Genomic DNA, 14962 nt, shown 5'->3' on the forward strand with positions numbered 1-14962 from the left:
GCAGACATGCACTTATGAGTCCGCTGAGATTGATCCCTCTTTTGAGACATAAAAGTGAATGTAGATAAATATAGAGGTTTGTGAAGGCAGCCCTGCTTCGATAACAACATGAACATGATCTTTGGTCTGAGATTGCCAGACAGGTCATTATTCAATCAATCAATCTTTATTTATATAGCGTCTTTTACAATCAGAATTGTTTCAAGGCGCTTTCCAGAATCCCAAGGAAAAACTCCCCTTTAACAGGAAGAAACCTTCATGTAGCCGGACCCTCCTGATGATGGCCGGCTGGGAGGGGAGGAGAGGAGAGGAGAGGAGAGGAGAGGAGAGGAGAGGAGAGGAGAGGAGAGGAGAGGAGAGGAGAGGAGAGGAGAGGAGAGGAGAGGAGAGGAGAGGAGAGGCATACAGCATAGAGCATAGAAATACATACAAAAATACATTATATTAAATTGAATTGAATAAGCTGCTGGTTGAGTGGTTCAGCGGGGTCAGAGGTCAGTATACAGCTCTGAAGGCGGTGATACCTGTAAATAGATACAGAAGGGGGGGGGGGCAGAAAAACTACACAGGAAATAGCATTAATAGTCTACTTGATGAGGAGAGGAGAGGAGAGGAGAGGAGAGGAGAGGAGAGGAGAGGAGAGGAGAGGAGAGGAGAGGAGAGGAGAGGAGAGGAGAGGAAACCATGACCCAGTGGGGTGACAGAGGCCTGTCAGGTGATCATGTTTCTGGACCCCGGCAGCCTTGGCCTATAACAGCATAGCTAAGATGTTAACCTAATGATTAGACGACCCCCTAAGTATGATAATTTGTCTGTTTATGATAATAACTGGAACTACAGAATTAGTAACAATAGCTGGTTCCATAGCAGGGGGGCTGGTAGCTAAATGCTCGGCCCCCCATTCTACCCCTAGAAACTCTGGGGACCTTGTAGGTCAAAAGAAGGGTTTTAAAAATGATTCTAAATTTAACGGGCAGCCAATGAAGCGACGCCAGTACAGGAGTCATGTGATCTCTTTTGTCAATACCTGTCAGAACTCTAGCTGCAGCATTTTGGATCAGCTGGAGGCTTCTTAAAGAGTTGTTTGGACACCCTGATAATAAAGAATTACAATAGTCCAGCCTGGAAGTAACAAATGCATAGACTAACTTTTCAGCATCATGGTGGGTCAGTAGCTTCCTGATCTTTGAGATGTTTCTAAGGTGAAAAAAGGCACTTCTAGAGACTGTTTTAATGTGTGAATTAAAGGACAGATTTTGGTCAAAAGTTACTCCAAGATTCCTCACACAGAGACCAGATGTTAATGAGATACCATCTAGAGTGATCATGTGATCTAATCTATCCCTGAGAGGTTCAGGACCAAACACCATGACCTCAGTTTTTCTTGAGTTAAGGAGGAGGACATTTGAAGACATCCAGGACTTTATGTCTTTAAGACAGGTCTGAAGCTTCACTAACTTCTTTGTCTCCTCTGGTTTCATGGATAGTTAAAGCTGAGTGTCATCAGCATAACAATGAAAATTTATCCCATGCTGCCAAATAATGTTCCCTAAGGGAAGCATGCACAAGGTGAAAAAGATTGGTCCAAGTACAGAACCTTGAGGAACTCCATGGCTAACCCAGTAGGGTTATGAGGAGGGAATGCCATGGACATGAGCAAACTGGTATCTATCAGATTATTGTAAAGCAATATCCTCCTCAGGTGATGAAGGGTTCGTGTTCAGGTGCTCATCTTGAGAGTTTGGAGCTGGTGTTTTTGTGGCGAGTGTGGCTGCAGCCCAGTCAGCGGCTCCAGTTCCATTCTCACCGCAGATCGAAAAGGGACTGAGGAGAGAGGGGGAAAAAAGGTTAACTGACGTTTGGCCTTGTCTTTGCTTCTGAACGAGCTGCTCTCCGGGACAGGCGCATGAAATGTGCAACCATCTCTAGATCTTCCCAACAAGGATCCATGTCTGTGCCAGAGTCCCTCAGTTGACTCTTCACTGTCCACAAAGTCCAGTAGAGCCAAACCTTGTCCATCATGCTGTTTTTTTCCCTGAAAACAACAGAAGATTCTAAATGTGTCTCTTCCTACATGTTTCCTTGCTAAACTGCACCTTCAGACTATTGTCCACAAACATGTTTTTGACGTCCAGAGTCCTCCAGACACACAGACCTGCTCAGGTTTGCGTTGAGATTTTAGGTATTTGCACGTATGGTGTCCTATCTTCCCCTCCCCTCCTCTACCCACCCAGCCATCAGCAGGATGGACCCTCCATATGAACCTGGGCCTGCTCAAGGTTCCTTCCTGTTAAAGGCATTTCCTCATGCATCTATGTATGAATAAAGTTGAAACGGACATTGAACGCAAACAATTTTGCATGTAAATCGAGCAGCAAATCTCATTGAAAAAGCAAATACTGATCTTCTGGTTGAAAATGAATGTAAAAAAAACCCCCTCTCATTTATATTCTTAAATACATCTGGGATTTGTAGTCGAAGCAGCATTTGCCATCACTCGATGCTCAACATCTGTGTATCAAATATCTATTTTTCAATTACCAATTTTTTGCTGTTTGAACATTTGCCCTCGCGCCACCCTTCTGAAGACTCTCAGCGTTATTCATGAAGTCTGGTGGCATTTTGGCTGCTTCCTGGACTCCCTTGAATATTGCTGCTCATTGTCCATCCCATTTGACAGCCCCCCCCCCCCCCGCGGCGCCTCTGACGGTTGAACAGACGCCTGCTCAGGCCCCAGGTGATGCACGTGAACCACGGCGGTGTTATGCTGAGAGAAACAAAGGTGAATAATCATCTCTTTTGACCCTTGTGTATTTCCATTTGTCTCATTGTCCTTTTCCCCCTCATTTTCCTCTTCGCTCTCCACTTCCTCGTCCTCCTGAAAATGTCCTTTCCTGACCAGTGTCTGCTCACAAAATTGGTTTGTAATTTGCTCATTTGTGAGCAGTTGTGAACTTTGATCTACTAATGGTGTGCGTGTGTGTGTATATGTGTGTGTGTGTCTGCCATGAATTTTCCTGGCACCTTATTATCTGAGGATGCAAAGAAGACCTTGGCTGTGGTAGTTAATGCATTCTTTGTGATGGGTTCCTATTGTACACCTCTGTCTCAAATAGAGGCTGAAACTGAATGGATGCAAACACGATTGCTGATTCACAGGCAGATGCTTTACATATTTGTTTCCTCACATTGGCTGGACAGGAAGCTCCGTGTGGACCATAGCTGCCCTTTCCCATCATCATAATTAATATTGCCCTGCTGTTCCTCTACATTTCACCTGTGCACATTTCGAATATAATTTATGTGCTGATGGTCACATGACTTTTAATGACAAATGGCTGCTGGCTGAAAATCAACAACAATTTTCTCCATGCTCAGAAGAACTGCTGCGTAGCTGATGGATCAGCTCATAGTCAGCCGCTGTTTTAAGATGTGTATTTTTAGCACCATGCTAACAAGCAACATCTTGCTTGTTAGATTTTAGCTTAGCTTGTCTCGAGAAGGCTGAATGTCAATTCTTGTCAAATGTTGCTTGCAGGCTGCTAGGTTAGCAGAAGCAGCAAGTCACAAACAGCCAAATTGCAATCTTCCATGTAGTTGCCACGATCCTGGTGTTATTTGCAGTGAATTTGCAATTGGTGCAGCTACTATTAGCCACAGAGGCATTAGCTCCTACGACGAATAATTTTAAAACACAACTACGGATTCAAAACATGGCTAATTTGTATGTGCAGTAGCTAATGATTTAATATATGATGTAAACATTTGTGTAATTACTGTGAAAATCAGTATTTGGGCCTAGTTACATTTATGTTCTTCCTTTTCTCTTTTCTTTTCCCCTTTAATTTAAAATAGAGTCTTTCCCTTAACCTTATGGAGAACTGGAATATCCCTTCACTCATCGTGAATTTATAAAACCAGTGGTTAAGGAGTAGAATTAGAAATCATTGAATGCATCTGAACTTAAAACAGAGTGTTTCCCCGCAGTACGGGCTTCACTGGAAGCTTTCTGTCATCGAAATGATCGTATTCATCATGTGCTAAAGTGTGCAAATTAGACACCAAGCAGAACATTTGTTAACAGGCCTTCAAAGAAAACCGCACAGTCACAGAAGTAGCTTTGGGCTCAGTGCTGGATTCACTTTTGAGGGAGGGAAGTACAATTCTTAAAATCTTTTCTTACCAACAAATGCAGCGTGTGTTGAAGGTAGATGAGCACTTGTTTACATCTGCGCCTTCAACGTTAATCAGTTCAGCTGGAAACTGCAAATAAATTTGGAAGGCACAGTTTGGGGCCTACATTTGCTGTTGACAAGTAAAATGTCCCCCTGTAATAACAACGTCCTATATATCAGCTTTTAATAGCGCAAACACTTAAAAGTGTGGCATCAAAGGCAGCGCTCTATAAATCAATTCCAACTGGGTTGTCTTCTCGGCAGCGCTGTTTCAGACAAGAAAAAAAAAGGAGAAAAGCAACAGCGTTTTAATTAATCACTCCGATGGTGTTGCCATGGCGTAAATACTCCTGATAACAGGAACTCAAACCGGGAGGGAAAAAAGCACCGCCGCACATAGATTCAGCACAAATTATGGCCCTGAGCAAGAGCACTTGATTAAGCCGCTTTGGTATCCTTCACAAACTGGATGCAAAAAATTTGTCTCCCAATGTCTCAGCTCCTGCGTATCAGCCGGCTCTTGCTTTGAGCGGGGATGAATATTTAGGGAGGTAATGAAAATAATAAAGCCGAAACCAACAGCTCAGCTACTCAATGACAAATGCAAGGGTAATGTCTTGAAAGTATACATTTGAAAAAGAAGAACGGATTTAACGAATTTAATTAATAATGCTGGTCCCCATTTTTGCTGCCAGGACAGCCCTGACCCATTGAGGGTTGGCCTTGAGTAGACCCCCTGGAGGGGGTATCTGGAGCCTCAGTTGGACATCCATGGTCTCCAACAGTGCCCACGGGGGTGAACACATCAATAGAACATTTACATAGATGGTAGGAACCAAAGTTTCCAAGTACAACATTGCCTAAAGTGTCGCGCTGCTTTAGCTTCCCACAGGGCATCCGGGCGCCAGATAACCGATGCTGTGGCTCTTCTGTTGGATCAGACCACTCAGGTCCACGTTGGCTCAGTGAGCCGTGGCCACTCGTCACGAAGTCCGACTTTTTAACGGCTCTTTACTGATACTGGAACACACCACAAGAGCTGCAGCTTTAATGAAGCCAACTCCTCCAGCAACATGAAAAATGAAAAAGAGGAAGGAGATGAGGACTTTGGGGGTAGGGACCATCGATATTGCCAACAGGTACGACATTACCGTGGTCATATAAACATTTGTGTTCTGCTTCTTCTCGTGTCAGGAGAAAAGGAGCGTCTTTGCTCTATATCATGGGGCCCATACAGCGAGACAGATGGGGCGCAGCAGGACGCTTCAACAACGTACCGCTGTTTATTGTCCTTTCTTGCCAAAAGGTGTCCTTAGTGCCCTGAAAACAATGTGTTTTCTGCTCAGAAATGTGATTATACTGCATTCTAAATGCTGCGATCCACAACACTGAAAATAATGAATTAGACCTGGAAAATATCTGGGGGGGAATGGAGCAGAGTTCACGCAAGCAAACAGGGCGTCCTAAAAATATCAGTGTCCTTTCAGACATGTCAGTAAGGAACGCATACTTTGACGAGCTGCCTGATTGGGACTTGACTGTTGCGCTGCATATTTACCTCTTTATGATAGTGTTAGGGGTCAGATTCGCCAGTTCATATCCCATATATTTAAAAAAACAAACCTTTACAGAGGCCAAATTGGAGACCCAATGGAATTCCTTGTGGAGATATTTGGAAAAATAGAAGCGGAAGGTTAACAGCTCTTGGTCTGGTGCGCTCCCAGGGCAGGGGATGACCAATTATTGTGATTAATGGGGGTCTAATTAGAGTCCCCCTCCTCAATCACCAGCAGCATTGTAGCTTTTTTTTCAAATTCTATGCCATCTGCTCCGTATCAGCGGATGTCAGTGTGGTGGGTGGATCGTCAATACCTTTCATAAGACATTATCATTACTTGCACGCAGGCCGATGGGAGTGTGTTTGTGTAGTTCTGTGTGTCAGTGGGGGTTGTTTGCGCCATGCTCCCCTCATCCGTCAGCAGGCCGCCCTTCTCTGATGGTTGTTGAAGCTCCATTACTACCCACAAGTCCTGATTGATGTTACACAATACTGCGTTAGAAGGCAGGGATTGTTGTTCTTGTACGGGCGACACGCTTATTACAACACCTTTTTCACCGCCGAACAGGGGAATTGCCCTGCCGGTGTTATGAGGCTCAGTTCTGCATTGATGTTGAGCACAGTAAACGTTTAAAATGATCCGCTTTTTCTGGAATTCACTTACAAACAAACGCCGCGTCTCCGAGAAAGACTAATATTCGTGGAAACAGGGCAGAGGAGATAATGGGGTGTTTCTGGAATGAATAAGTTCTTTCATGCAGAACAGCTGAAACGCCTCGCTAGCACAATGTGCGAGATCCTTTGGTTCAGGTGCTTTAGTGCTGTTGAGCATTTGCTTTTGTGTTTTTCAAAATGGCACAAATCTGCTTTATTGGGAGGTTTTAAGTGGCCTTGAGGGGAGAAAAACAGTCAAAGTCAGAATGTACGATTAGTTTTAGGGTTAGGGAGAGATAAATCTAATTCATTTACTCAATTGTTAAAAGATTTCTTCTAATATTGATTGAAAACGAACATGTGGTGCCAGTAGAATGTTTAAATTTAAGTGATTTTTAAGAATTTTTCGATGGTATGTAGTTCATTTTATTTGGATCTGAATTTCATGTGGTTTTTTATTGTGTTAGTTTTGGTGCCATCTAGCAGAGAAAATAAATGACCCTCAGTGCCAACTGCTTTTCCCCCCCCAAGCCTCTTAGAGAATCTACAGAGGCTGCAGAGGAACAAAAAGGGTTTTTCCCCCAGAGATCCATAGAAATCTGCAGCTCAGTGGTTCATTGTTGGTGATATTTAAAGTTTGGATTGAAATTGAACCTAAATAAAGCCGTTGAGCAACTGCTGGAACATGGGGGAACGACTCTTCACAGTAATTCGTCTTCTAAATATTATATTTAATTTTCATCAAGAAACCAAATCCAAACATAAGATGCGAGATCCTGTCCGTGTTAAACAGCTGTAATAGCATGAAAATGACAACGAAAACTGTGACAAAAAGTTACTTTGTAATGTATTTGCATTTAAGGAGAAATGTCTCTCTCACTATTGCTTACATCCACGTCTCCAGCTTTGGCCCTGAGTCCTTGATGATGCTGTGAATATTGGAACCAGCCGTTTCCACTCGAACTGACAATGAATAAGATGGCCTTCTGATGAGTACACACGCTCTGTGATAAACCGAGATGTAAAAGCCTGCTGGACCATCAGGACGCTGAGCCGAGTCACTTCATTCCATTTAGTTCCAGCTCTGCTTTTCTTCCTTCCTCACAGCCGGTCTTTATTCTCACTACCAAGGACAGAAATTAGTCGGAAATACAACGGAAAGAAGCACTTTTTTTTACCCTGTTGAAGAGAGCTCTGTGGATGACGTCGTCTAAATGATTAATGCATTTTTTTTTAAAAATACAAAGATGCAGGAAGGTTGATAGAACGAAGATGACATGCGGGACAGAATGAGGCGGATTTAAAGTGACAGCCTCAACCGGCTGTGCTTCCTCCTCACAGTTGACAACAGTTGTGTTTTTATTGTTAAACGTATGCCGCGCGGACATCTTTGTCTTCATATTTCTGTGGCTGCAGAGTATGCATGGCTTTCCTTATATACACTGACATCTGACAAAGGATGGTGATTGCTTTGCTGCATACTGAACGGACCATTTTAGTATTCCAACGTCGCACATTATTAAACCTGTTTCCACACATTAACCTTTCACGAGTTCTTTCCTTACCGCACGCTCGCATGTGCCCAGACTTTGATTAATATGCCTCTGCCACCATGTGATAAAATCTTGCAAATCATTCTCCCTGCCTACCTTCAACTCCAGTCACCTTATTATTTTCAAAAGGTTGTTTGGTCACTGAGCTTAGATTATTTCATTCCCTGCTCTACATTGTATGTGCCATGTGTCACTTCCTCATTTATTCAAATCATTTTTTTTCGCCCCCCCTCCCTTCTCAGGAATGGAATATGGAAATGTGTTTGAGCAAATATGTGGATGATGTTTCACTCTGCAGAATAACCATTTCATCAACTTTTCACGACAGGACACCCTGTTCCGATGTCCTTGGCTTTCGCCTTTTCTTTATGTACCTCAGTGAAAATCGGGACAGCAGGCTGCGTGAGTGATGGATAACACCTAATGTGAGGGGACTGACATGAACCACACACTGGATATTTCACATACAGGTCCTTCTTTTAAGTATTTCCCTGGCCACTCTAAAGAAACAGTACTACAACTGCCCTTCATGGGGTTGGTGGTACGTCAGAGGTATTTTCTATAGTTCCGTATTGGCATATTTAAAATTTATAAACTCCCTTTGCTCTTTAGAGCTTTTTTATAACCTAAAAAGTTAGCTTTGAAGTTAACTTAATGGAGCGTACAGGCAAATTGGCTGCTCTAAATTAACCTTAGCTGTGAATATTGTTCTGAATCTGGGCGTTAGCCCTGTGTTGAGCTGGAGATGTGTCCAGGGGGAACCCTGCCTCTCGCCCTGAAGGCAGCTGGGATGGGCTCCAGCCATTAGTGACTCCAAAAGGAAAAATCAGTAGAGAATGGATAGATGGAAGGATGGTTCTCCCCTTACTTCAGTAGTAACTGAGGACAATACATGCCAATATAAAGAGTGACAGAATGAAAGAATGCAAAAAAAAGAATGCAAAGCATTGTTTCTATGTAGTATCTTCTTGATGATCCAACAGCAAAGGTGCTTTAGTCTTTTTTAAATGCCTTTATGAGTAGAGTAAATCCGATAAAGAATGACCATTCATCATGCTTCAGTTTGGCCTTTGGCTGTTTTGCAGCCTACACTCACTTTAGCAAATGGTTGAGAAATGAGCCAAGTAAGTGCACCAGATACCAGATTGGTAGTGTTCCTCTAGGTGAACTTTGGTGTGATGTAGCATGGGATAATTTTGTAGCATAACCACAAAATGAGCAACAGAGCAGCAACTAAATGGATCAATACCTGGAGAGAAAACCGAACAGGAAGGAGGGAGACAGGCGGGAACAATTACTGCATGAGTAAAATACCCTCTCCAAGACTCTGTATTCATTTTAATAAAACCATGTCATCTAGCATTTGTTCTCTGATGCACACCCACCCACTCAGATGTTCTCTGAGGGGGATTAGAAATCTGAGGTAGAATTTGTGAAGGCTGTACGACATATTTGAATGTTACAAAACAAATGTGGCACAAATGAGAAGAACACATTGCAAAAATGAACATAAACTCAGAGAGCGTACGCTTTCCGTCCATATTCTGCATTCAGATAATGATTGCGGGCATAATGAGGGGAAGAAAAACCTCCCACTGACGCTCCCCGTGAATGTTTATGATTTCATGAATGTCTGAATGACTTATTTGGTTCATTTCTTGTTTCCTGTCTGTGGGGCTTTTGAGTCCAGAACAAAAGTACTCACACAAATGGACACAGATTGTAAAATATATCACCTGTCACAGCATTTTTCTCTGTAAAATGTCCAGTCCTCTGAAGACCAAATGCAATGTTTTGACTTAATTTGGTCGCGCCTATCCATCTAACTGGGGCGGAATTTAATTAGGACATTGACCTCAAGCAAACCCACCCAGCCAAACCAAAGTATTGATGTTGCTTTATGAGCTGGTCAGACTTTTGTATGGCCCCTGAAGGCATCACTAGCCCTACTGGAAAAGTGCTTTGCCTTGCCAGATGGCGGGTCCATCCTCGCCTGCTAGTATCTGTCCGCAGCTGTTCTGTGCTTCTGTACTTCTTGGATAACTTGGCAAATGGACACACAGTGCACACATATTTAGCAGGGGGAAGAAAAGCTATCACTAGTGGTTGTGCGCGCCCAGGACAAGCTGAACGTACACTGAAAGCTTCCGGGACCGAAACAGAGCCGCTGCAGCTGCAGGGAGTGTAAACTCCAGCTGGTTGAGACAGTTTAATTCCATCTCTGGGGCTCCTGGTAACACCCCACAGTGGTCTGTCTTAGTTCTATTTACATATTTTACTTGAACAAAATCCTGTGTTGACCTTGCTTGCATACTGCATCTCACTATAGCCCATCCTTTCAATTTTGGATTTTTTTGGTTAAGAAAAACAGAAAAAAAATCTTGACTTTACCTCCTGAAAGATAAAAGGGTTTGACTTTTTATGTAGATTTTTAAAAATTATTTAAATACCTTTGTTGAGAGGTTGACACACTGGTGCAAGAAGCACAAAAAAGCATTCCACTGTTATTTAAAGTAAAGAATCATCCGGATCACATGACATATTCCTCTTAGCTTGAGTTCACAAGACTAAGAATAATTCACGGCTATCACAGCTAAAAGATTTTTTTTATTCTTGAAGCATGAAAATTAGTTGGCACTGTGGTCTCACAACAAGAAGGTCCTGGGTTCGAGTCCCGTCTTGGTTGGATGAGTTTTTATGAGGAGTTTCTTCTCCCTGTGTCTGCCGGGATTCTTCCTCCCACAGTCCAAAGACGTGGGGGATAGAGGGGTAAACAGGTCACTCTAAATTGTTTCCAACTGGTGTGAATGGTTGTTTGTCTCTGTTTGTCAGCCTTGTGATGAGCTGGCAACTTGTCCAGGGTTACCTGGCGACTTGTCCAGGGAACCAGCTGCCTCTCAGCCGAAGGCAGCTGGTTCAGGCTCCAGTGGGTTTGGTCACCAGATGTAGAAGGAGAAGAAGCATGCTTCCAAAATTCCTGTTTTTACACACATTTGTATTCATGAACATATGAACAACACTTGTACATGTGGTCATTGAGCGAGAGGCATCAAAGTAAGCTCTTTTGGGGGTTTGGCACCTAGCTCAAAGACGCCAAACAATGCCTTGAAAATGTCCCACGGCGAACCATCCTCTTCCGTCCCCCCCATCCTCTGCACCCTCTTCTCTCGTACCAGCTACCTTCATGCTCTCTCTAAATACGTCCATATATCAAGTCTACCACTCCTGTCTGGCAGTTCCATCCAGCATCCTTGCACCAATATATCCTCTGTCCCTCTTCTGGACGTGTCCAAACATCTCAATACGGTCTGTCTGGCTTTACCGCTAACACATCTAACATGTGCCTCCCTCTGACGTTCTCATTCTTGATGCTATTCATCTTGGTTACTCCCAAAGGGAGGCTCAACATCTTCATCTCTGCCACCTCCAGAGTTGAAGATGAAATAGTAAATTATTGCTTATGAAATACACATTTAACTGTACATTCATGCTCAATCATTGATTTTTTTTAACCATCCAAGAGGTCTGGCTAAATTTTTAAATCGTCTTTTGCTAGAATTGAGATCAAAAAAGGAGTTTATGTTTAACAAAATTGATATCATAAAAAACTCATCTGAAAGCTCCATATTAGCAGTATATAATGTAAGATCAGCAAAAATGTATCTTTAGACTAATTTGTTGCTGCAGAGCATAAAATCTTTTTCAAAGAGATAAGCTATAATTTACAGCCTTTCTCTCTGTAAATATCTGCACTCGTTATCTTCCAGACAACTTTCTTCACACGCAGTTGTCTTCAAAGCAATTCGTCAATTTATTTGTACGTTTAATAGCGTTTTAAGAGATAAGAAGAAAATCATTGTCACAGCACCAGAAATGAGAGCCAGCCTTTGTTGCTGTCTACTCATAGCCATTTTCCAAATTTAATCTTCTCTTTTTATTTCCCCGCTCATCTCAGTAACCATAACAAGTAAGAGAAACACTTCTGGACATGGCGCCAGACATGGATGGAGCTCCGCAGCTGGCGGGCTGAGGCCGCGTGTGTGGGAATAGAAACGATGGCCAGCCGACTAACCATCACAGGCGCAGCAGGCGTGGAGTCACAGCCAGCCAACACTTATTAGCAGACAAATCATAGGGACAAACATGAACCCATAAGAACCCACATCCCCTTAAAGGAAAACTTAAGGGGGATAAACCATAGACCAAATGGACCATATAGAATATATGACTTTTTTTTTAAAAGTAACACTTCTTGTATTAAAGATCCATTAAAGTGGGCCTTTATAGTAAAAATATTCCTTATTCAGAAATAAGCAAACATGGTATCAAGGAATATGGTCAGAATCTAAGCTTGAATGCATAAAATTCAAGCTTTTTAAATGAGCTTCCTCCTTCAATGCTGTATAAAGATGGCCCCATTATTCTCAGAGGTCACATGACAGTACCAGTCATATGGTTGTCACCTGATCAACCCGCAGGGATGTCTCGCACGTGTTGGTTGTGGGACTTAATAAGTTAATGTAAACACAGATAATATGGAGGTCAACAGGGAAAATGTGGTGCAAAAAAAGAAAATGCGGAAAAAGGGAAGTGCACCAGACCACTAGGGGAAGCCAAAAGCCTTTAAACACCAGCTGACCAGAGCTGACCAGATTGAGGTTAGCATTGCTTGCTGTTTATTTATGTATGGAATGGAAAGATATGTCAGCTTTAAGCAGAGCAGTGTCCCTAACATCGTTGTATGCAGTCCTTAGAACAGAGTTATTGGTCAGAAATACTTGTCTTATAAATCAAGGTTTCGAGCTAGGTAACTACTCTTCTTTAATAATGTAAAAGACAGAAGCCAAAAAAGACATAAGGGATAACATACCATCTTGTTCTTCACTCCACAAGTTAGCCTCCCTTGTGGAGTGAATGTGCCGCGTTTCTCTCTTTCCGTTGTTTTGGGGTTTGTGTTCTTTCGTATTTACAGTGTTTTTCTTTTACATTTGTTCTGCAGGTTTGTAAGTGTTTGCTCCTGCTTAGCTTCTGATTGCAACGTTTCTCATTTGCAATGTTTTTCTGTTTTATTTGCTTCATGTCTTTTTGTGTTTGCATCATTTGCCTGGCTACATTTACTCTCGTGCAGCATGTTTGCCCCTCAGCCACTGTAGGATAAGGTCAAGTTGAAGTATTTGTGACATGCCTTCACCATGCTTACCTCTTGTGTCACTCTTAGGTGTCTGTTTTAGTGAGAATGAGATCTAATTTTGCACGTTTTGCCCAAATTAGTCCTCAAGGGCTGAAGTCCAGCAGGGATTTCCATCCTACCAGGTAGACAACTTTCCTCTGGCATCGTTGGAGAAAGTAGTTTCTATCTATTGGGACACAAAACCTGGATTTACTTTGGCCCTTGAGGACTGGATTCGGGCAAACCTGTATGTGGAGTATTATTCACAGCCTGAAATGAGATATTTCATTCCAGCACCTCATTTATGGGTGAGTCTGGATTTCACTTTTCATCTTTTTTTACATGGGAAATATCTAACAGGTGAGGGTTGATCAGGATTTCATGTCTATTGGTACAAGCTTAACCAAGTTCAATGAGTTTAAACACCCTGGTCCAGCACTCAGAAACACACAATGCTTTACATAGTTTTGGGAGTGTTGCGTTTTAACAACTGAACATATTTTAGAAACATAACAAGAGTTACAACACTAAGGATGGACTGGAAACCCCCTGAGCTTATTTACCAGCAAATCAATAAATATAAAGTTGAATGTGCGCCTTAAAACCGTTTGTCTCATTTGAAAAGCAGCAGAGATGCTATGAGATTTGAATAAACAGTGGGTTGGAGTGACTTACTGCAAGGACTCGACTTGTTTAAACATTCTGACTTCATTTTATATCAATACGTCATTACAATAAACACGAAAACTCGAAACAGCCCCAATAAAAGCAACATAAAAACATTAACATCTGTGAACATATTAGAATTTATACAAATGCATCTTTTATAGATGAGTTTAAAAACTGTGATTGTGATTGAAAACATCTCCAGGTTTATATGCTTCTAAATGATTGTCAAATGAATATATGACATTTATGGGCTCTAAGTGTTTAATTCAGACACACCTGTTGGATTCAAACTTCTCTGATATATCAAAAAATCTGAGACATTTTCCAAACCAGGATGGAAACTCTCTTTTCCTCCCTTCATTACGTGGCTGCATTCGCCTCTCCTGTTGGTACTCATTGAGGCAAATAGCTTTATGCCTTAAATGGATTTAAAAGCTAAGCCTGACCAAATGGAACTATTTACCCTCACATTCCGTTTCAATTAGTACAGAGATGGCAATGAGGAAATCCATTATACCCCACAGAATGTTCTCAGTAGCGCCAGATCTGACGTTTCACGACAGGAAGAACAAGAGGGGGAAGCGATTGCTGTCATATTGAGTGTTACTCCAGGGAGACTGTCCAATATCTGTTCTTCAGCTTTGCCGCACTTCAGCCATTTTACATTTCCTCAAAGCCCACCATTGCTTTCACAGGGAGGCTCTGAAGGATCTGGCATGTTTGCAATCGATCTTGACTGAGTGCATTATTTCCGCGGTAGAAAAATTGGACTGTAGTCCTACAGTATAGTTGGTATTTATGGTAGATGAAAATGTTTTGGGGATGAACATTGGCCTCATTTCATCTCTCACCGAAAGAGAAGGCATTCATTGTCTTGCTTTCTTGTATAATATAACATTGTACTGAATTATCACAGAGATGTCCAGTGACTACATAGAAGAAACACACTATTTAAGTTTTTGCTAGCATTAGCTAAAATGACATACATTTGGTTGAATGCCATGTTTTTGGTTTACTATGCCCACTTCTTGGCTAGTGGTCACCACTGTTAGCTTTTTCTCTAGCCGGCTGCTCCAGCCTCTGCCTTGGCTAGCCTCCAAGCTTCTTTAGCCTCTTAGTTAATTATCTTCCCATCTTCTTGTCCCTCTGAGTTTACTAGGCTCATGCCTAGTTTCTTAAAATG

The sequence above is a fragment of the Takifugu rubripes genome, chromosome 22 (assembly GCF_901000725.2).
Source record: "Takifugu rubripes chromosome 22, fTakRub1.2, whole genome shotgun sequence".
NCBI lineage: Eukaryota > Metazoa > Chordata > Actinopteri > Tetraodontiformes > Tetraodontidae > Takifugu > Takifugu rubripes.